Here is a 22105-nt window from a genome sequence, read left to right as displayed (position 1 = left end):
ATAAAATCAAGGGAGAGAACGGGCTTCCCGGGGAAATGAAACTGGATGAGAAACCACAAAAGGACAATGAGTGAGCCTTAGAGACAGACACAGTGATGAAGCTGAAAGAAACACATTCAGAGAAGTGAGAGGGAAAAAGCAAAGCTGTTGGAAAGTGGGCAGTAACAAATTTTAGGTATTTTGAAAGTTATATGTAAGAAGTAGTATTACTCTATTTCCCAGAGGCCTCTATTTCATGTAAGGGTTGTGTAACTATTGTTTGAACAATACCTTAAGGATTTCCTATGTCAATTCTAATCAAAGTAGAATTTTTACCTTCTTAAATATTCATGAAAGTTACCCTCATTTCTTAATTTGCATAGCTGAGAGAAAAGCACCTTAACTTTACCAATAAGAAAATTACACCTTCAAAACTTTTATGTATCCACTTATGAATGGGCTTCCCTGGTGGCTCAGATGTTAAAAAATCTGCCTGCAATGCAGAAGACCTGGCTTCAATCGCTGGGTTGGAACGACCCCCTGGAGAAGGGAATGGCTACCCATTCAAGTCAATCCTAAAGGAAATCACTGGAATGATTCCTGAATATTCATTGGAAGGACTGATGCTGAAGCTGAAGCTCTAATACTCTGGCCACCTGATGAGAAGAGCCGACTTACTGGAAAAGACCCTGATGCTGAGAAAGATTGAGGGCAGGAGGAGTAGGGGGGGCGACAGAAGATGAGATGGTTGGATGGTATTAGCGACTGAATGGACATGAGTCTGAGCAAACTCTGGAAGATAGTAAAGGACAGGGAAGACTCGTGTGCTGCAGTCCACGGGGGTCACACTGAATTGGACACAACTTAGGGGCTGAACAACAGCAACCTGAAAGTGTTTTAATCACTAAGTTGTGTTGGACTTCACAACCCCATGCACCGCAGCCTGCCAGGCTCCTCTGTCCATGGCATTCTCTAGGCAAGAATACTGGAGTGAGTTGCTATCTATTTCTCTAGGGGATCTTCCCGACCTAGAGATTGAACCCGGGTTTCCCGCACTGCAGGCAGATGCTTTACCATCTGCACCACTGAGGATTAGCCTACAACTGATTTATTCAGTTACAGAGAAAATTCAGAGTCGCATTCTCCTACCAAGAACCCCTCAAAATAAGAAACTGATTTGAAGAGTTAAAAAGGTTTTTTTTTAAAAATCTAAGTCTCAGCTTACAAATTTGAGGTGAGAATTTTATAGAACTAGCTTAGAGCATACCAGGCTTTGGTCATTTATAATACACCTAAAAGGTTATTTTCAAATGCACCTATCTAAAATCACAGGTTGGATGAATTTCCTAACGAGGTCATTAAACTATTTTCAAGTCTCATGTTGCCAGTTTATAAGAAGGTTCAGCTAAAATTTTAACTTGCCTCAATGGAATTGCAAAATTTATACTGGGCTCACGGTTGCTCAGCAAAAATATGCAAGAAGAAAATGGCTTTCAGGTTGTGAGCTGAAGCTAAATCTTCCATACCTGTCAATTCCTTCCCAGTTTAAAAAAACCACTGGAATAGCAGGCGAGCCAATTAAATGAGTATGAATCTGAAACTCAGGTAATACTTTTTCCTTTATTTTGATGTATTTTAACTTAGAGAACTTTCACCTTTACTAAAGATTTGAAACAAATTCAACGAATTGTCCCCCTCTCGAGAATCCAGGCATTACTTTGAAATAGTTGCTAGAGTTTAAGTCACCACAGCATTCACAAATCTAAGTTGAAGTCAACTTTCTAGCCAGCAAGAAGCCAAAAAAGCAATGCAGCCAGCAGAATGGATGGCACAAATCCATGCATTAAAACTCACGCAGTTAAATCATTCTGAGGGCTCCCCAAGCTCCCACTCCCAGCTAGTTTCCTTTAATTTTAGTTACAATCTGAATGGACTTGGTAGTCTGGTTTTCTAGACCATAGAAACATAAATCAGAAAGCAAGAAGCAGCTGGACAGAAGTAGCATCATAGAGAAATGGAGATGGGGGAGGAGATTTTAAAGCAAAAAAGACCAAATGGTTCTACACCCTTTAATAGCCCCTGTGAGTATCATTATTCAGGGCATGCATAGTAAGAAATGTTTTAATAAGGACCCTGAAGCATCCCGAAAGTATAAAATTAGGTTTACTGTACTCTGAGGAGAAATGGGAAAGCACATATTTCAAAGAGAAATTGATTTTTTAAATTCTTTAAGGCATTGAAGAGAGAGACTCTTTTGGTAAAATGACTAATACAGAACACCTAATTTCCTAATGCTTAACGAAGTGTTACACTATTTCCATAATGATGTCAACTGACATAAATCACAGGGAGACAGGGTTATGTACACAGCTCAATGAGGCTGTGGGTCTGTGCTTGGCTAAAAATACCGAAGAAATTAACAATGTAGTAAAGGTATACTGATGTTATTGTTTTCTAAGAACTTCAACAACCTTAATCTGTATTTCTGAAGTTCAGAAAATACACATTATATCTTCAAGGTGACAAAGCCAGGACACGGTTCTAATTCTACAGTATCACGCTTATCAAGCCTAGTTTGTTTAAATCTAGATTCCTAGAGGCCAGTGGGAATTAAAATTTCTGGGAGCTGTCACTAAAGCCATCTACCATTTAGAAAGTAAGAAGATGTTTTGGAGGATCCCACTGGTCTCTGATTCTGAGGACTATCTTCTTTGGTCAAACACAAAAGAATGCAAAAATGGCTCCAAACGAGCCATAATTCATATAAGCCATTCAACCCAAAGATGGGACAAAGTCCAGCACAGGGAAAAAAAACCCTAAAACCAGCGCCTTCAAGCATAATGAATCATCCACACAATACATCAGAGGTACGTCTACATTTATATTCTCATACACACACATTACTTTCCATTTTTTCTATAGGTTATAAACTAGTGTACGTATTTTCAACTGGTATGCTGCTGCTGATGCACTGCTTCAGTCGTCTCTGACTCTGTGCGACCCCATAGACGGCAGCCCACCAGACTCCCCCATCCCTGGGATTCTCCAGGCAAGAACAGTGGAGTGAGTTGCCATTTCCTTCTCCAATGCATGAAAGTGAAAAGCGAAAGTGAAGTCGCTCAATCGTGCCAGACTCTTCACGACCTCATGGACTGTAGCCCACCAGGCTCTCCCGTCCACGGGATTTTCTAGGCAAGAGTACAGGAGTGGGTCAAGTTGTATGAATATATGACAAATATCAAACAGCTAAGGAATCAAATATTTTTACAAATGGATGAGAACTCAAGGACTTTCTAATCTTCTAAGAGACAGAAGCTGGAAGAGATTCCAGTGATGTATGCACTCAACGTTCACAGTCAGTAACTAAATCCGAAAGCTGAACTCTAGGATACTTTCAGTCACGTGGAGAATCAATGTCAGGAAGATCACATGCATGTCATACACAAACCTCTCTTACTTTGCACTTTCATTCCTTAAGTCTTATTCCCTCAAAACAGCCAGATACGCACTTCATATTGACCTTCTATCAAGGAGTCAGGTGGGAGAAACGGAAAAGGAAGAAGGATTTCCCAATGGTTAGCAGTTAAAATTTCTGCAGGTAGTCATTATCTGCCAAAATTTAAAAACTTCTGGTCAGACAATTCACTCCTATAGTCAGCTTCTGTATCATTCTTCAGAAACAGTGTCAATTGTTTGCACTGTATAAAACATTAAAAAATATATACATCAATTTATACTTCAGCACCTACTAGAGAGAGAAAAGGCAAATAAGAATATTGATGCTTATCTCCAACAATTCAGACTCAAAACCAGAAATACAGGTTGATGCATAAAGTTTTAACATTTGGTAAGGAATACAGATTTTGGTAGGAAGTCAAGAAATACCTGGAGTAACAGGCAAATTTGGCTTGGAATGCAGAATGAAGCAGGGCAAAGACTAATAGAGTTTTTCCAAGAAAATGTACTGGTCATAGCAAACACCCTCTTCCAACAACACTAGAGAAGACTCTACACATGGACATTACCAGATGGTCAACACCAAAATCAGATTGATTATATTCTTTGCAGCCAAAGATGGAGAAGCTCTATACAGTCAACAAAAACAAGACCAGGAGCTGACTGTGGCTCAGATCATGAACTCCTTATTACCAAATTCAGACTGAAATTGAAGAAAGCAGGGAAAACCGCTAGACCATTCAGGTATGACCTAAATAAAATTCCTTATGATTATACAGTAGAAGTGAGAAACAGATTTAAGGGCTTAGATCTGATAGAGTGCCTGATGAACTATGGAATGAGGTTTGTGACATTGTACAGGAGACAGGGATCAAGACCATCCCCATGGAAAAGAAATGCAAAAAAGCAAAATGGCTGTCTGGGGAGGCCTTACAAATAGCTGTGAAAAGAAGAGAAGCAAAAAGCAAAGGAGAAAAGGAAAGATATACCCATTTGAATGCAGAGTTCCAAAGAATAGCAAGAAGAGATAAGAAAGCCTTCTTCAGCAATCAATGCAAAGAAATAGAGGAAAACAACAGAATGGGAAAGACTAGAGATCTCTTCAAGAAAATTAGAGATACCAAGGGAACATTTCATGCAAAGATGGGCACAATAAAGGACAGAAATGGTATGGACCTAACAGAAGCAGAAGATATTAAGAAGAGATAGCAAGAATACACAGAAGAACTGTACAAAAAAAGATCTTCACGACTTGGATAATCACGATGGTGTGATCACTCATCCAGAGCCAGGCATCCTGGAATGTGAAGTCAAGTGGGCCTTAGAAAGCATCACTACAAACAAAGCTAGTGGAGGTGATGGAATTCCAGTTGAGCTATTTCAAATCCTGAAAGATGATGCTGTGAAAGTGCTGCACTCAATATGCCAGCAAATTTGGAAAACTCAGCAGTGGCCACAGGACTGGAAAAGGTCAGTTTTCATTCCAATCCCAAAGAAAGGCAATGCCAAAGAATGCTCAAACTACCACACAATTGCACTCATCTCACATGCTAGTAAAGTAATGCTCAAAATCCTCCAAGCCAGGCTTCAGCAATACGTGAACCATGAACTTCCTGATGTTCAAGCTGGTTTTAGAAAAGGCAGAGGAACCAGAGATCAAATTGCCAACATCTGCTGGATCATGGAAAAAGCAAGAGAGTTCCAGAAAAACATCTATTTCTGCTTTATTGACTATGCCAAGCCTTTGACTGTGTGGATCACAATAAATTGTGGAAAATTCTGAAAGAGATGGGAATACCAGACCACCTGACCTGCCTCTTGAGAAATCTGTATGCAGGTCAGGAAGCAACAGTTAGAACTGGACATGGAACAACAGACTGGTTCCAAATAGGAAAAGGAGGACATCAAGGCTGTATAGTGTCACCCTGTTTATTTAACTTCTATGCAGAGTACATCATGAGAAACGCTGGACTGGAAGAAACACAAGCTGGAATCAAGATTGCTGGGAGAAATATCAATAACCTCAGATATGCAGATGACACCACCCTTATGGCAGAAAGTGAAGAGGAACTAAAAAGCCTCTTGATGAAAGTGAAAGAGGAGAGTGAAAAAGTTGGCTTAAAGCTCAACATTCAGAAAACGAAGATCATGGCATCCGGTCCCATCACTTCATGGGAAATAGATGGGGAAACAGTGGAAACAGTGTCAGACTTTATTTTGGGGGGCTCCAAAATCACTGCAGATGGTGACTGCAGCCATGAAATTAAAAGACGCTTACTCCTTGGAAGAAAAGTTATGAGCAACCTAGATAGCATATTCAAAAGCAGAGACATTACTTTGCCGACTAAGGTCCGTCTAGTTAAGGCTATGGTTTTTCCAGTGGGCATGCATGGATGTGAGAGTTGGACTGTGAAGAAGGCTGAGCTCCGAAGAACTGATGCTTTTGAACTGTGGTGTTGGAGAAGACTCTTGAGAGTCCCTTGGACTGCAAGGAGATCCAACCAGTCCATTCTGAAGGAGATCAGCCCTGGGATTTCTTTGGAAGGAATGATGCTAAAGCTGAAACTCCAGTACTTTGGCCACCTCATGCGAAGAGTTGACTCATTGGAAAAGACTCTGATGCTGGGAGGGATTGGGGGCAGGAGGAGAAGGGGACGACCGAGGATGAGATGGCTGGATGGCATCACTGACTCGATGGATGTGAGTCTGAGTGAACTCCGGGAGTTGGTGATGGACAGGGAGGCCTGGCGTGCTGCGATTCATAGGGTCGCAAAGAGTCGGACACGACTGAGCGACTGAACTGAACTGAACAGATTCTGGAGTCCAACAGAGCTGAGCTCAAATTGCATTTCCACTGTTTACTAGCTGTGTGACTCTAGACAAGTTACTGGGCCTCTCTGAGCCTCAGTTTCCTTGTTTCCTCAGTTTCCTAGATCAGAAATGATGATGTGTGATCCACATAGCATGGCTCTGATGTTTAATGAGCAGGTAGATACCAAACACATGCTGGACATTTAGCTTAGATACTACAGTGGGTTACACATTTTGGTTCTAGGGCGAAAAGGCTTATTCACGGCCATTCCAATCTTTAGTGGGAACCAGGCCTCAGTCTCTTGGTATAAACCAGTCATTCATTCTCTTACCTTGAAGTCTAACCAGCATTGAACACACTTAAAATTAGCAAGTAGTCTTTTATAGGCATCCATGGTTATTTTCTTTCCCGCTCATTTGAAGAATTGAGTAGTTTCATCCCTTTTTTTTATTGTCTCCCTTTCCCTCTTTTTTTTTTTTTAACCTCCCCCATCCTGCCCAAAACACTGATCTGGTACTTACTAGATTCAGGATACATTGATATTTATTATTACTTAAACATAAACACAATAATGTATCTTTACCATTTAGTAGATTGAGATAATTTCTAATTCACATACACATATAAACAGAACTAACTCAGTCATAGCATTATGCTCCTTTTGTGTCTTTTTTTTTTCTTCCTGCATGGTTATACAGTGGTATGAATCTCGAGAAGGAAGTCTTACTTGAATAAGAAAAATGTTTCTTAAATATTATTAAATTCATATTAGACATTAACCAGACACAGATGCAGAATCTGGACATTTTCCACGTGGAAATATCTTCACATGAAAAGCATTTATTTAACCTGGACTATGTTCAATGTAGTATTTTTTAAAATACAAGAACTATGCCTCTAAATATCGGGATTTTTCTCATTTTAATCCTTAGCCACAAACTCAAATTTTCATGAACTTTTAGGAATGATATATTTCTCCCTTTGTTGGATGGAGATAGTCCTATGAATCCATAGGACTAGCAATTATAAATGATTTTTCAGTGGGTTACTTCCACTGATGGAGATAGAAGATGAAGCCATAGGACTAACCATTATAAATGATTTTTCAGTGGGTTTCTTCCATTGACAGTAACATTAAAAACGACTGAAAGGTGGATTTCCCTGGCGGTCCGGTCGTGAAGAATCTGCCTGCCAGTGCAGAGGACACGGGTTCAATCCCTGGTCTGGGAAGATTCACATGCTATGAGGCAACTAAGCCTGTGCGCCACAGTACTGAAGTCCACCTGCCTGGAGCCAGTGCTCCACAACAGAAGCCCCTGCAACGAGAAGCCGGGACACCACAAGAGGCAGCCCCCGCTCACTGCAACCTAAGAAACCCGCTCACAGCAACCAAGACCCAGCACAGCAAAAATAAATAGTAATTTTTTTTAAAGAAAACTGCAAAGTAAACTAGAACACCTCAAAAAGCTGCTGGCCTTGAAAACAAAATAAAATCAAGGTATGAAGATAATCATAATAGAAAGACTGCCACTGAGGTTACTAGTTACTAAGAATACAAATAAAAATCAGAGCAGAGCAAGTACATAATAATGTTCAAGAAGACTACTCCTAAAAGTACCTAAAACTACAACAGCAGGAAGTAATTACAGTCAATGCCCATTATTTGCTATGTTCTCTAACACTGGTAAGAATACTGGATTAACGAACACTCAACCATTCCTCCCAGGGGAAACACAGGGTTAGGTTCCTTCAAGCCTCAGGTCATAGTACTTTTGTCAAGGGATCAACACATAATTTTCTTTCACACGTTTTTCTGTTTTTTTTTTCTTCCCCAGTTTTATGGAGGTGTAATTGACAAAATTTTAAGATATTTAAAGTGTACAAAGTGGTTGATAACACGTACACATAGTGAGAAGATTTCTCCATTGCGTTAATTAACACATCTATCACCTCACATATTTATTTCATGTTGTTGATTCATTAACCTTGAACTCTGCCAACAGCACTGTGACTCACACCTGAACAAAAGCTTACCAAACACATGCATTTCCTCCATAAGACACAGCACAACCTTCCTGCAGTAAGAAACACCAGACAGTGCTTCAAGACTGCTTGTGGGCATCGTTTTAAACAGAGAAACCACCAACAAAAAGCCAGAAAACACGGCACTAGGCAGACTGCAAAAGGGAACTTAGTTACATATGAGAACCGAAATAAGATGGCAGATGATTGCCTTGTTTCGTCTCAGCAAAGAAGGCGCGCTCTGTCAGCGGGCTCAAGGTCTTCCCTGCTCTGCAGGTGTCTGCAGATGACTGCAAAAGCGTCACAAGCCTTGACGTTGGGGTTACAAGTACATGTCAGCGAGCAGGTGAATTCAGAGACATCAAATCTGTGAACAGTTCCTAACTCTATTCTTGTGACAAATGAAGCCACAATAGATTGATAATCAAATTGCCCTAGTGCCTTAATTATAGTACCTGCCTATAGGAACAAGATTTGGAAGGAGCTGTGCCTTCTTTTTGTGTAAGACGAAGCCCAAATCTATACCCACATAAATATTAACGCATGGAATCGGCAACCCAGATGCAGGATTACTTACTTACTCACGGACAACGTTATACTGATGCAGAACATGGAAATCCAGCTGTGGGGCCAGGGTCTGAACATAAGGAATTAGAATACAATCAGTGACCTACACAGTGAGCGAGTGTCTGGCAGAAAGGAAATTCCTCAGGAATTGTCTGGCGGGTATAAAACTTAATACCACTGCCTCAGGGAAAATTGAGGCCAGAACCTTTAGAAAAACAAAGTCAAATTCTCAGTTTTCCTGGCTCATGCCATCCATTATGGTAGCCCCTACCCACCCCACCCCCAACCCCCCACCCCCATGACTATTTAAGTTCATAAAGTGAAGTGAAAGTCGCTCAGTCGTGTCCAACTCTTTGTGACCCCATGTTCTATACAGTCCATGGAATTCTCCAGGCCAGAATACCAGAGTGGGTAGCCTATCCCTTCTCCAGGGGATCTTCCCAACCCAGGGAGCGAACCCAGGTCTCCTGCATTGCAGGCGGATTCTTTACCAGCTGAGCCACCAGGGAAGCCCAAGGTCATTAAAGTCAAACACAAATACAAACCCAGCTCCTCAGTCTGACCACCCACATCTCAAGTGCTCTGTGGCTGGGGACACATGTGCCCAGGGTCACTGTACTGAATGGTACACAGTGAGGTGAGTATCAGGTGAGGGGCTTCAGGTGGAGACCCCTCTGTTTAGTGGAGGATCTCAGACTGTCCATATCTGGGAGCTTTCCCAAGGCCTGAACACATTCCCTAGTTAAGAGTCCTCTAGTTTCCTTGGAAAACACCAGCCTTGGCTGCTGGCATGCCTAGCTCAGGGCAGGGGTGGGAGGAAAGACGGGCCTCATCACAGGTCCGCAAGCAGTCATACATTATTTATCACGGAGCCCCGCTACCCCAGTGGGCATGGCCCACGGGGCCATAACCACATTGGTTCAAGTTCCACAATGGCTGAGCTCCACTTCTTTTGCCAGGATTTGAAGCAGGGAGCAGTTGCTTCTCGGCATGGGGTGAGTGAGGGGATCCAGAGATCTAACTGCTTCTTACATGATCTTTTAAAGCATCCACCTTTTCCAGCCCCACCAGCACCCCTCCACCCTATCTTTAGAGATGCCTGAAGCCTCTGGCTCCTGAAACTTTCTGGGGTTCTGTAGCATGAATTTTCTGGCCCATGGCTCCCAAACTGTGAAGAGTTAGTTTTTGCCTTTCTCTGGTCTGTTCAATCCGTTCATCTGCTTTTCAGCTTTGAAAGTTCTGTTGAATTGTATTTTTATTATTCTGCTGTTATTTTCTTTGTCCTAGTAGCTTCATATGTCTATTGCCCTTTAATATCACTTACTGGTGTTTCAGGAGGGCGTGGTGACAAAGTCATGGACTCAGTCCACCATATTACCTGAACGCCCTTAAGGTGCACTTCAAGATCTGGGTCTTGACGTGGACAAATATTTGTATCTCCTCCATCCCTCTGCAAGTTAGTCAATGTGATGGTATTTGGAGGTGGGCCTCTGGGAGGTAACAAGGAGTAGATGAGGTCATGTGGGCAGGGACGGTCCCCATGATGGGGTTAATGTCCTTATAAAAAGAGGCACCAGGAACTTTGTCGCGCTCTCTCCACCACGTGAAGACCCACTGAGAAGGTGGCCGTCTGCAAGCCAGGAAGACAGTCCTCATCAGAACCCAACCATGCTGGTACCCGGATCTCAGACTTCCAGCCTCCTTAACTGTGAGAAAATAAATTTCTGTCCGAGTCACCCAGTGTGTGACATTTTGTTACAGCAGCCGGAGCTGCCAAATATAAGATCCTGTCTTTAATCAAAAGGTCTCTCTAGATCTACATGAGACAGTATTTGACTAAAAACTGAACTGCATTAGTGGCCACGAGGCACAGAGGTAACTGGAGTCCCAATGACAACAAACTGACTGAGAGATGGAGTCGTAAAGAGCCTGCACGCTGGACTACCACGGACGTGTGCCTGAATGGCCTCAAGCGGTTTCATTTCACAGAGAACACACAACTGTTTCATTAACTTAAGAAAACACATGGAAACAGGCATTACAACTGCCTTTAATGAACTGAACCCCAGGAAATACTACTGGTCAGGGAATTCCATGGGATGGGAAGCCATGCTCTGATTCTTCCAAGTCGGCTGGAGGAACCCCTGCCCAGGCATGCACACCTCCAGGTTCCAGTGGTAATGTGTCTGGTTAAAACCTGGGGAGAGGGAGACCCCACAGATGCTCACAAATGCGCTCTCTGTGGCTCAACACCCCCAGACCCTTTGACGAAAACCCTGCTCAGCCTTTTAAATCCTGGGGCATTTCCTTGGGTTATTTGAAGATGGGAGGACCGGTTCCCCTTCTTGAACCTGAGACAGCAAGCTCTCTTGCCCCTTTGAGACTTGGGCTATCTGACCTTTAAGCACTGCCTTCATTGGCAAATCTGCAATTTACAACACCGCCCCTCAGGGCTGTCTGAGTCCCCCAGTCCCTGACCACATGTCACTGTGATGGCCTGAATACAAAGTGACCTCTACCCAGCATGGGATGCAAGTAACGAAGGGGACGTGACGAGGGCCAGCATTTCTAGCAAGACATACAGATGTCATTCATAACTATTTTCTTGATTTCGACTTGATATTCTTTTATCTGTTTTAGAGGAATGGCTAGGGATGCTGGAACTCTTGTCAAAACTTCAGCGATGAACAATAGAACACCCCACTTAGGTCCAACCAACCCTCCTCAAACCACCAAGGACAGACAGAGGTCGGCCAGTGTGACGTTCCCCCACCAGAGCTGGCTGTAGGATTTAAATTTAAGTGGCCTTCCAGTTCTCATTTTAAGAGACATGCACCCATTATAAGCGCCTAAATGTTTCCTGCTTTGTACCTGGGGAGAGAGAGGCACAAGCTATTAAGCTTCCCTCTCCTTGTCCTTCACTTATTTTCTGTTGACAGCCCTCTCCAGGGCTTGCTATTCTTCCAATCATGAGAATATGCAGATTTGGATTTTCCCAACATCTTTAGAATGTTCTCACTACTAAATCTGATCCCTTGGGAGCTCAGCTGTAATCTGCCCCTCAAGAAAAAGGCAGTAAAGCTCTTTTCTAAATCATTATCCACACCCAGGAGCTAGGGACAGGCTGAGTTGGCTTTAGGTGAAATTAAGTATCAAAACTACTTATTCTTTCACCTTTTTAGGTCCTTTTTTTCTCCTTCCAAGATCTGGGAGCCACTGTCCTCTGGGAGCCACTGTCCTTGGGCAGCTTGCTAAGTTCTTTATCTTTAGGTCACTTTTTCAACGTTCATCCCATGAGTTGTTTCTTGAGAGGCCTAAACGTCACACCTCTGGCATCTAAAGGAGTCTGTTCATTAAACAAGTGAAGCAAACCAAAGCAAACTGCTGCTGTCTAATGAATACTTCTGAGCACTGTGTAACTCACAGGTTCATTTTCAAAAGGGCTCAAGGCATGACTTTCACTGATGGAGTCGCTCAGCCTGGTGGGGACATCACTAGGCTGAAAGGATAAAAGGTCTTCTCCAGTGGCCTTAAATCATTCCATATTCTCTCTTAAGAATGGTTCCTAACAGCATCTTCTAATTCCTCTCAGTGTAATTCTTCTAGAAACCAAAGAAAAAATGAGAGATTTTAAAAGCATTTTAAAGTACAGAAATTAGTACCATGTAGCCCCATTCTAGACTTCCCTGGTGGCTCAGGTGATAAAGCGTCTGCCTACAATGCAGGAGACCCGTGTTCAATCCCTGGGTCAGGAAGATTTCCTGGAGAAGGAAATGGCAACCCACTCCAGTATTCTCGCCTGGAAAATTCCATGGACTGAGGAGCCTGGTGGGCTACAGTCCACGGGGTTGCAGAGAGTCAGAAACGACTGAGCAACTTCGCTCAGCCCCATCTATGCATTCCCTGTCTTCAACAAGTGTCACTAAAATTCTTACCAGGTTGATAAACAGGTTAGCACATCTCTGGAGTAAAAGCCCCATACTTGAGTAGAGCAATGGTCTAACACTGTCAGGATGTCTTAACCTGTAAGCGTTACGTTGATGTACATGAGTGTAGAAGTTGTTAAAGCTTGCCTGCTTTCTTCTGACAATTATAAAGTTCTTTTTAGATCAGGTGTGGAGGAAGCTCATCACACCTTCTCTTCATTAGTCTAATTAGAGACAGAACTGGAATATGTATTTGGGGGTTAAATCAGTCACAGGCCATGCAACTCTAATTAAAAGTAACTCATAAAAACACAAGGCACTAAGATGCAAAAACAAGCCCTTATGCACTGAAACTCTTCAAAGTGATTTTTAAGGTATCATTTTAATTGTCACTGGGTTTTTCTTTTTCTTTACTATCTAGAAAACGCTGGCAAACACTTTGACGGGAGATGAGTTCTTACGGAAGAGGGGTGGCCCCAGGGCTCTGGAACAGGATGCTCCTTGATCACATTGAAGCAAACACAGGATCACACCATAGACACACGGCAGGGCATGACACTGCCTGTAACTTTTCTTACAACACTGACTCTGTATATGGATACATATATACACAGACACAAATGTAGACACATGCATAGATGCCCATGGGCTTCCCAGGTTGCGCTAGTGGTAAAGAACCCACCTGCCAATGTAGGTAGATGTAAGGGACTCGAGTTCAATCCCTGAGTCGGGAAGACCCCCTGGAGGAGGGCATGGCAACCCACTCCAGTATTCTTGCCTGAGCATCCCATGGATAGAGGAGCCTGGTGGGCTACAGTCCATGGGGTCTCACAGAGTCAGACACGACTTAAGTGACGGAGCACGCATGCACACAGGTGCACACACACACACATACAGGCATGTATGTGTGTGTTAGTCACTCAGTTGTGTCCAACTCTTTGTGACCCCATGGACTGGGGCCCGCCAGGCTTCTCCATCCACGGGATTTTCCAGGCAAAAAGACTGGAGTGGGTTGCCATTTCCTTCTCCAATGCAGGCATGTAAATATACATATTTAAAGCCCAGAGTTGCCTTGAACTTCATGCTGCTGGGTATAAATCTGAACCCACTAAGTTCCCCTCCGCCCGCTTTCCTCATCTGCTCACTGTGGAATCCTGTTCCTATGATCTCCATCACTTTATCCATAGCCCTGTTCCAGGCAGCTCTGATTACCATCCTTTTCATACCCTGTCTGGACAGAAAGAGACATCTGACGTGTCTTCCTGTCCACAGTCTCACACATTCTCACCCTCACACTGCTGCCAGAATTATCTTTTAAAAATCATGTCAGACCACATAAAATACACCTCAAGCCCCTTTTGAGTCTCCCCACTGCTTACAGAATAAATCGACATGCATCAGATCGGCATATTAGGCCCTATGCCATGGAACCTAAAGTTATAATTACAAACTCTTATACTATATGTGAGGAGGGCACGGCAACCCACTCCAGTATTCTTGCCTGGAGAATCCCCGTGCACAGAGGAGCCTGCGGGCTACAGTCCACGGGGTCACAAAGAGTCGGACACGACTGAGCGACTAAGCACAACACACACTATATGTACATTCCATAAAATTATAATTATTACATATCATATGATCAATAAGGTAAGATCCATGACACATTAGAGTGCTGACTCTACAACAACTCTATGAAGGAGGTACTATTATGTCCATCTTACTGATGGGGAAACAAGCACAGAGAGGTTAAGTAACCTTCTGAAGGTCACACAGCTATGAAGTGACAGAACCAGGAGCTGAGCCCAGGCCGTCCAGCTCTGGGGTCTGGGCTCTAACCACCACTCTCTCCTGTCTCCCCACCCAGGTCTTCCTCTTGGTGCCTCTACCCCTAAGCCAGTCATTCTCTCTGAGCACAAGGATCTTCTCTGTTGGCACTGCCTCTCTCACCTGGGAAACATCCAGTATGAGTAAAATTTCTTTGGCCAGGCTCCCCCAGACCTGAGTTAGCCTCATCCTCTCCCACTGAGAGCTCCCCAGCTCCTCTGAACCTTCTCTGCTTCTGCCCTGTGTTGCCATCCACTGCACACCTGTCTGAACACCCCACAACAATCCGTCCTTTAGTCTAGGGGGAGCTTGACTTATTCTTTATCACTTGGAAGACTGGCTCTCAGCTACTGGTTACTGATTTGAATTATAAAAAGGGAAAGAAATGGGATGACCTCACAGGCCACAATGCTGGGTAAGTTTTCTCCCAAAGCAGCAAACGCAGACTTTAAAGTCACATGGATAACAGGGGCTACATCCGTCCTGACAGAATGTGTCTTATCTTTTCTCCAGCCCTGACTATCCCACAAATGACTGGATGGTGCCAGGGAGACAGGCCAGGCAGCATGTCCTGGGCTATCAAGGCCATCCATGTCCTGCAGGGTTAAACGAGAGACGCACACAGGAAGGCCACGCCACCCTCCCACATCCCTACCCCAAGAGGACAGAAGCCAGCCAGCAGTCCTGACTGCACTGAACGCACTTCACGTCGGCAGTTTCCTAGGAACCCCCTACATGAAGGCGCATCTCTTGTTTCTCAGACGCGTGGGTGTAGAATGCCCCAGTGGGGACACCTCATCACTCAGCTTTGCCGGGTCTTCCGTTTCCCTAGTTTGTGTAAACGGGTTGATTTCCTTTTAGAAAAGGAAGCCAGAATAGAGGGAGGGAGGAAGAGGTTCTTTGAAGGCACTAGACTGTGGACCGGGAGAGGAGCCCTTTATTCTATTTCTGCATTTACCCTTTATATGTGGAAATAATTCTTAAAAGATCTGTACAGCCCTGAGGCACTGCTGGGGGCAGGTGCTTCTCCCACGGGGAACGGGAGAAAGAACCAAAACTAAACAGGAGCTAGGATTAGAGACAGGTCACGTGCCCTGGGCCCCAAGTCAGCGTTAGCTGCGAACCGCGTGCACCGTCACTAAGCAACCTCCTCATCAAACGGAGGTGGGGTTTGACTTGGGTGCCTCCGTACCAGAAAGATCCTTCAGCACACTTTTCCACGTGGGGTTTCTGTCTCTGAGTCTAGATTCCTGAGATGACGTGGGCAATAGTGAGAGGGGAAATGAAAAACACAGGTCAGCTTTTCAGGGAAATGTCAGTTCTGCTGGAAGTGTTCCTGTAGCTCAGGGTGTGGTATTTGAGGTCACAGGCGGTAAAACTCTAGCACACGCAGTCATCTGAGACCTTCTCTGTGGGAAGCAGAGACAAGAACGCAGCCAACCGTGTGCTGCAAGCTGTTGCTCCTGCCTTGATCCAGGGACCAGAGGAGCCGCCGTGTGCGTCAGACAGCATCAACTTCCTCTGATCTGAGGACCATTCACTTTAGCATAAGATAGGCAGGACTCTTCTGGAGCCTCCCAGCGTCAGGAGAAAAGTGACGGATGATCGTGAAGCTGCTCATCTTTATCACCGAAAAAGCTCAAGTCATTTCCAAAGTCAACCAGTGTTTTCCAACCAGCATCCCAAGCTTAACCTAATCCCATCAGGTTATCACAGACACACTGCAGGACACTGGCCTTTCACTACAAGAGACGTTCTTCCTCTCATGCACAAGGCCCCATCTGCTGTCCTCTCCTATATGGATAATAAGCTGTGGAAGAAGAAGGGGTGTTGAAAAGAAGCACCTCACTCTTCCTAGTGACTCAGAAAAAAAAAAAAAAAAACAAAGAGAAAGCCTGCAAAGGAAATACAGGGAAAGGAAGTTTTTTATAAACTTTCCAATAAGGGGAGAAGAACAATTTGTTCAGAGCCTATTTATGGGGTGTGTGTGTGTGTGTGTGTGTGTGTGTGTGTGTGTGCGTGCGTGTGCGTGCGTGTGTGTGCTTAGTCATGTCTGCCTCCTTGTGACCCTATGGGCTGTAGCCCACAAGACTCCCCTGTCCATAGAATTTTCCAGGCAAGAATACCGGAGTGGGTTGCCATTTCCTTCTCCAGAGGATCTTCCCCACCCAGGGATCGAACCTGCGTCTCTTGCGTCTCCTGCGTTGGCAGGCAGATTCGTTACCGCTGAGCCACCTGGGAAGCGCTATTTGGGGCCAGGTGCCTTTAGTTCACAGGTAGCCACACTACCACCATTGTAAGCGCTCTAGCTCCCACTCTACGGATGGGGCACCTAAGACTCAGCCCTGCAGGAAAGGCGACAAAAAGACTGAGTCTGGAATGTGGCTGGCCAGAGGGCAACCCTGGTGGTTCCAGCTCCATGGCATGGGTTCTTTGCTCGGTACCGCTGTCCTCTCTGAGAAGGGGCCCTGCTGGGGCATGTATCTGAGCAATGACCTCCTGGAGAAGTACAAAAAGCCACCAGGACTTGGGTAAAAAACCCAGGCAAGTAAGCCAGAAAGAAAACCACCAATACAGTATACTAATGTATATATATGGAATTTAGAAAGATGGTAATGATAACCCTGTATGCGAGACAGCAAGAGAGACACAGATGTATAGAACAGTCTTTTGGACTCTGTGGGAGAGGGCGAGGGTGGGATGATTTGGGAGAATGGCATTAAAACATGTATAATATCATATATGAAATGAATTGCCAGTCCAGGTTTGATGCACGATACTGGATGCTTGGGGCTGGTGCACTGGGATGACCCAGAGGGATGGGATGGGGAGGGGGGAGGGAGGGGAGTTCAGGATGGGGAACACGTGTATACCTGTGGCAGATTTATGTTGATGTATGGCAAAACCAATACAATATTGTAAAGTAATTAGCTTCCAATTAAAATAAATAAATTTATATATAAAAAAAAAAAAAAACCCAGGCAAGTGGTTTCTTGGGTTCTTGCTTCCACGAGTCCAAATGCCTCAGTTCCAGCCTTCCAGAAGAATGGAAAGGCGCCACAATGCTTGAGTGTAACTGATGGAGAACATGTAACTCTTCATCCACATTCAGGAAGCCTAGGTGCTTCCAGGCAATAAAAATGGACAGAACAGAACAATCTATCATATCTTCAGTTCATTTTTTTCTTTTCCGTGTTAGAAAAGTTTAAAATACTTCTCTGAAGTTCTGATGCATAGGTGAAAACTGACTTAATATTGAATTTGATTCCGTTCAGCTTCGAGGACCGGCACTGAGGGCTGCATCCTGGTCTAAGGAAGAGGGTAATATGAGATTCTACACACAACATCAATATTTAAAATTCTCCTCCTGTTCATAAAAAAATCAAGCATTGAGTAGAGAGGCTCTGGTGTGCATTAATATATTTGAGACATCTGTTGAGTGCTTACCAGGTGCAAAGCTCAGTGTGAGCTGTTAAAAGGGTGAGGAGAAAAGGTAGGGAAAAAGAAAGTAGGTAAAAATGATTACAATACCCAAAGGGTGACAGAAGGATTAGAGTGCTAGAATCATCCGTGAAAACAACCGAGAAGCGCTGTGATTTGCATGGGCTAAGATTACAAGGTGAATCACTGAAAATTCTGTTATATGTTAATTTCAAAGCCCACCCCGGTAGGATTCCAAATACATCTGCACATTCACACATACCCCATCCTCCCAACTAAAGGCCACATTTTTGTTAAACTTACACACTACCTAGTCACCAGACAGATGCCAAATATACAAGCTCGCTTGATTGCATCAAGCATGTCAGATGTGACTGGCATTCAAATTTTAGCCCTTTAAGAGTTAAGGATGTATTTTAATTTGATATTTAAACTGCCCTTTATTAACAGTCATCTGAGATTATTCCGATACACATTTCACAAACACAGCCACGTGACATCAGTATGAAAGAAGAGATCATCTGAAAAAAATGATCAGACCTGATACAGGACGGAAAGGTTTTCAACTGAAACCAAACCCCAGACCCATTCAATACGGCACCCTGCTCGGGAAGGGGGTCAAGTCTGGAGAAACTCTATTAAGGGTCTCGAGTCTTTGCATCTACAATTAACTAGTGAGTTTTAATTTAAAGGAAACCCAAGAGATGGAGAAGAGTGGTTGGTTTCTGCAGAAAAATGTCAGCTGCTCTGAAAGAACATGGTGACCAACTTCTTCCATGGGGCACTGGGGCCCTTTGCTCTTGTCCCAGTGGAGCTTTGAACACAAGCTACCTGCTCTCCTTGCTTGGTCCTTCAATAAACCTTTCTCTGCTCCAAACCCTGTCTCAGTTTGCTTGACCTCACTGTGCTTTGGGCACATGAATCGCATTCAGCAGTGTGACTTGGGACAAGTAATTTGATCTTTGTGCGCCTCAGTTTTCTTACCGGACAACAGGTATAATAATAGTGTCATCTACTTCATAGAAGTTCCAAGGATGAAGTGAGATAATGCAAACAGTAGCCTTACCTGTTTCTTACTATTATTCTCTCCTCCACAGAAGCTATAATTTTTGTATCTAGTCATTAAACAAATGTTTAATATTTTAACCTTTCAATTGCAAAAGGTCATGCATTTTAATAAAAGGTACATACAGCGTGAATGTACTGCATATTACGCAGAGCACGTCTCTGTAACCACCACTTGGAAATAAGAAATAGGGCCTTGTCAGCTCCACAGGAGATCCTTACATGGCTCTCCCCCAGCCCCAAGTGCCTCTATGCTCCCTGAATATACATTTTCTAACTTACTACCATACTCTCTCAAGGTGGCCTTAAAAGACTTAATGCACGGTAAGTGCTCAATAAATGTTGGTCACTGGTTTTTAAAGAAAACACAAGGTACACTCAAGCAGTTTCCTGCTTCCTTCTATCTCATCCCAAAATTGCACTGTGTAATGCCTCTCACCCAGCCTGTCTCAGGGCATAACCAGGTTGCATCTGTCATTCTGGCTATGGCTTTCAGACTTCACAGCACGCCGGGTTTGTAAAACTGTGTTAATTTAAAGCACAGCCCTCCAATTTCGGTCTAGTTAAGTACGATCCTCAAGAGCAGCCACGAGGAAATGGAATCTTTTTTGTTGTTGTTGTTGTTATTGTTTAATCACAATCAGACATTACATGGCAGAAAACACTCCATCTCTCTCTTTGCTGTTCCAAATCTCACAAACTTAAAAACCTGAATTTTAAACGAAGTCTTTTGACCAAACTCCCCAATCCCAAAGGAGATGAAAAAGTAATAATGTAAAAAAGTTAAGGTCAAGGTGGCCTGATATCACAGCTAATGACTAACCATTTGTTTACAGGCAGCTCCTGCTCTACCCTGAAAGCTGCCAAGCTCCACTCTCTGTCAAACAAGTGGTTAGTGATCGGTTCCCTGGGTGATTGTCCCTGAAGGTAAGCCATGCTCTGGGGGGTACATTAGGCACTTTAAGTGGGGGGTAGTTACCTTTCCCTGACTGGGTATGATGTTTGGCTCTCAAAAGCAAGGTAAGGAATTTTTACACTCAAACAGAATGTCCTGTGAATCTCTTTCCCTGGGATTCTGCACTGGGATTCCAGGGCTTTCTCATGAACGCCTGCACCACACATTCTGCAGTAGTTGTGTGAGTTGGCCAGCAGGGTGTTTAAGGTCTGCATGTTCTGTGGACGCCAGCTCTGGTCCACTCTGACTTATAGTCTCTTGAGTTTTAGCCCATCTAGACGGTGGTACTCTTCATGGTGAACAAGCAGCATGGCACTGATGCTCACATCCATCAGAACTGGTGCTGGGGGTCAACCCCCTGTAAGGCTGCAGCCGTATATGCTGCATTTATCAGCTCTGGGTTTTAGGAGCAAACCCAGACCGTGTGACCAGATCGTCACTAGCTTATTTGCCTGGAGAATCCCCTCCCCTACTCGGCCTCATCCACATCTTCCCCCGCAGTAGCTGCTTCTAAGGCCGCGAGGGCTTTGGCCACCTCCGCATCCTCATCCGCCGTCTCCCAGCTCCGATCTCCTGGGGAACCAGGGGCCTCCTCCCACCCGTTTCTCGAATCAACCACAGGCACGTCCTGAGCAGGATCATCTTTGTCAAAGTAGACGCTTGGGATTTCAGTTGTCACGGCCTCGTTTAATGAATCCCAGCTTCTCTTTGCAGAGAAGGGCATATTCAAACCACACTCCCCTTCCGGGGGGTGAACACCCTCCTGGGGCTCCTTCTCAGAGTGGATCTTGAAAAGATGGTCCTTCTCTTGGTGACCAACGTGATCAGCGTTGTCTTCAGCTGAGCCGCAAAGTGGAGGGTAGTCCGGGGTGGGTGTCCGGAGGACGTGGGCTGGGACTTCCCAGGTGGCAAGCCTGGCTGTGGATGGCGCGCCGGAGGCCCCATTGCCGATGACCTGCGTCTCTCCCGAGGCCGGCTGCATGCAGTCCAGCTCCCTGGCACTCCCTCCTTCAAGGCAGAGCTGGGTCGGGTGACCTCTGTTTGCAGCACTGGCCCAGGAGTCTTTGGCCTCCTGAGGGGCCCCGGCTCACCACTGAGCTGCAGGACAGCAGCGGGGCCGACGCCATTGATGGCCTCGCTAGTCTTCTGGGCACAGGGTCCCCCCACCGTATCCCCCAAGAGGAGTGGTCCTCGGGGCGGCCCGCAGGGCTCCTGGGGAGAGGCTCTTCCACTCCCACTTGCCGTCCTCTTGGAGCCCTCATTAGGAGGGTCACCCTTGTGCACCAGGATTTCGCTGCTCTGTTTGTCTTTCAGTTTAAGAGTGTCCTATTCATCTAACTTGTAGCTGTTTACTTCGTTAACGTAACCAGGGGAGGGCACGTGAACTGGATCGAAGAGATAGCTTTGTATCATTTTACAGCACCTGCACCCCATCTGGATTACTTTTTGTTATCATCTGTTGTGGAGCCTGTCCATTAGGTTTCCCTAAACATTTACTTTCTCTTCCTCCAACTGGGAATGCGGCGGCGGCGGGGTCCTGGCGCCCATGGCTTCGCCGGCCTTGGGTGGCCGCTGGAAATGGAATCTTAATGGTTGCCTTTTGTTCTTGGATTTGTCCAGAACTTTTTCAGAAAAACCAGATAACTCCAGCAGCATTTTGAAAGAAAAAGGAGAAGAGATAATGTATCCAGAAGAAAGTCTGCCTGCAGTACACCAACCACACAGGGACCCATCTGATCACATACCCTGAGCGCTCCCTGGTACACCAGCAGGGCTTTTTCTATTTATCGGAAGCAGAAGAATAATCAGGACTTAGTGGAGAAATTACTGTGCCTCTGTTGCTCTGTCACTGCGCTTGTTGAGCCTTTCAGACGAAACGGGTTCATAGCCTTGGGCCCAATTCTGAATTCAGCGGTAGCTGCAGAGTACAGTTCCACGTGAACTCGGGCCCAATGTCACCGAAACAATCCCTTCTCAAGGGTACACACTCATCCGCATCATCACACTCTCTGTCCCAAGCCATTTATGTTCAGCCCAAGTGCAAGTGCAGCTTGACAT

At 44.7% G+C, this 22105-nt stretch overlaps 1 protein-coding gene and 1 pseudogene across 11 annotated transcripts in view; both read right to left on the bottom strand.

Annotated features, from left to right (window-relative positions):
• The window catches only part of PHACTR1 (phosphatase and actin regulator 1), a 515267-nt gene that overhangs the window by 119389 nt on the left and 373773 nt on the right, over window positions 1-22105 (bottom strand). The window lies entirely within an intron of this gene.
• LOC120869921 lies at window positions 19716-21481 on the bottom strand (annotated as a pseudogene).

This window comes from Oryx dammah, unplaced genomic scaffold (assembly GCF_014754425.2).
Source record: "Oryx dammah isolate SB20612 unplaced genomic scaffold, SCBI_Odam_1.1 HiC_scaffold_11, whole genome shotgun sequence".
Taxonomy (NCBI): Eukaryota; Metazoa; Chordata; class Mammalia; order Artiodactyla; family Bovidae; genus Oryx; species Oryx dammah.
This window is presented reverse-complemented; position numbering and strand designations above follow the sequence as displayed.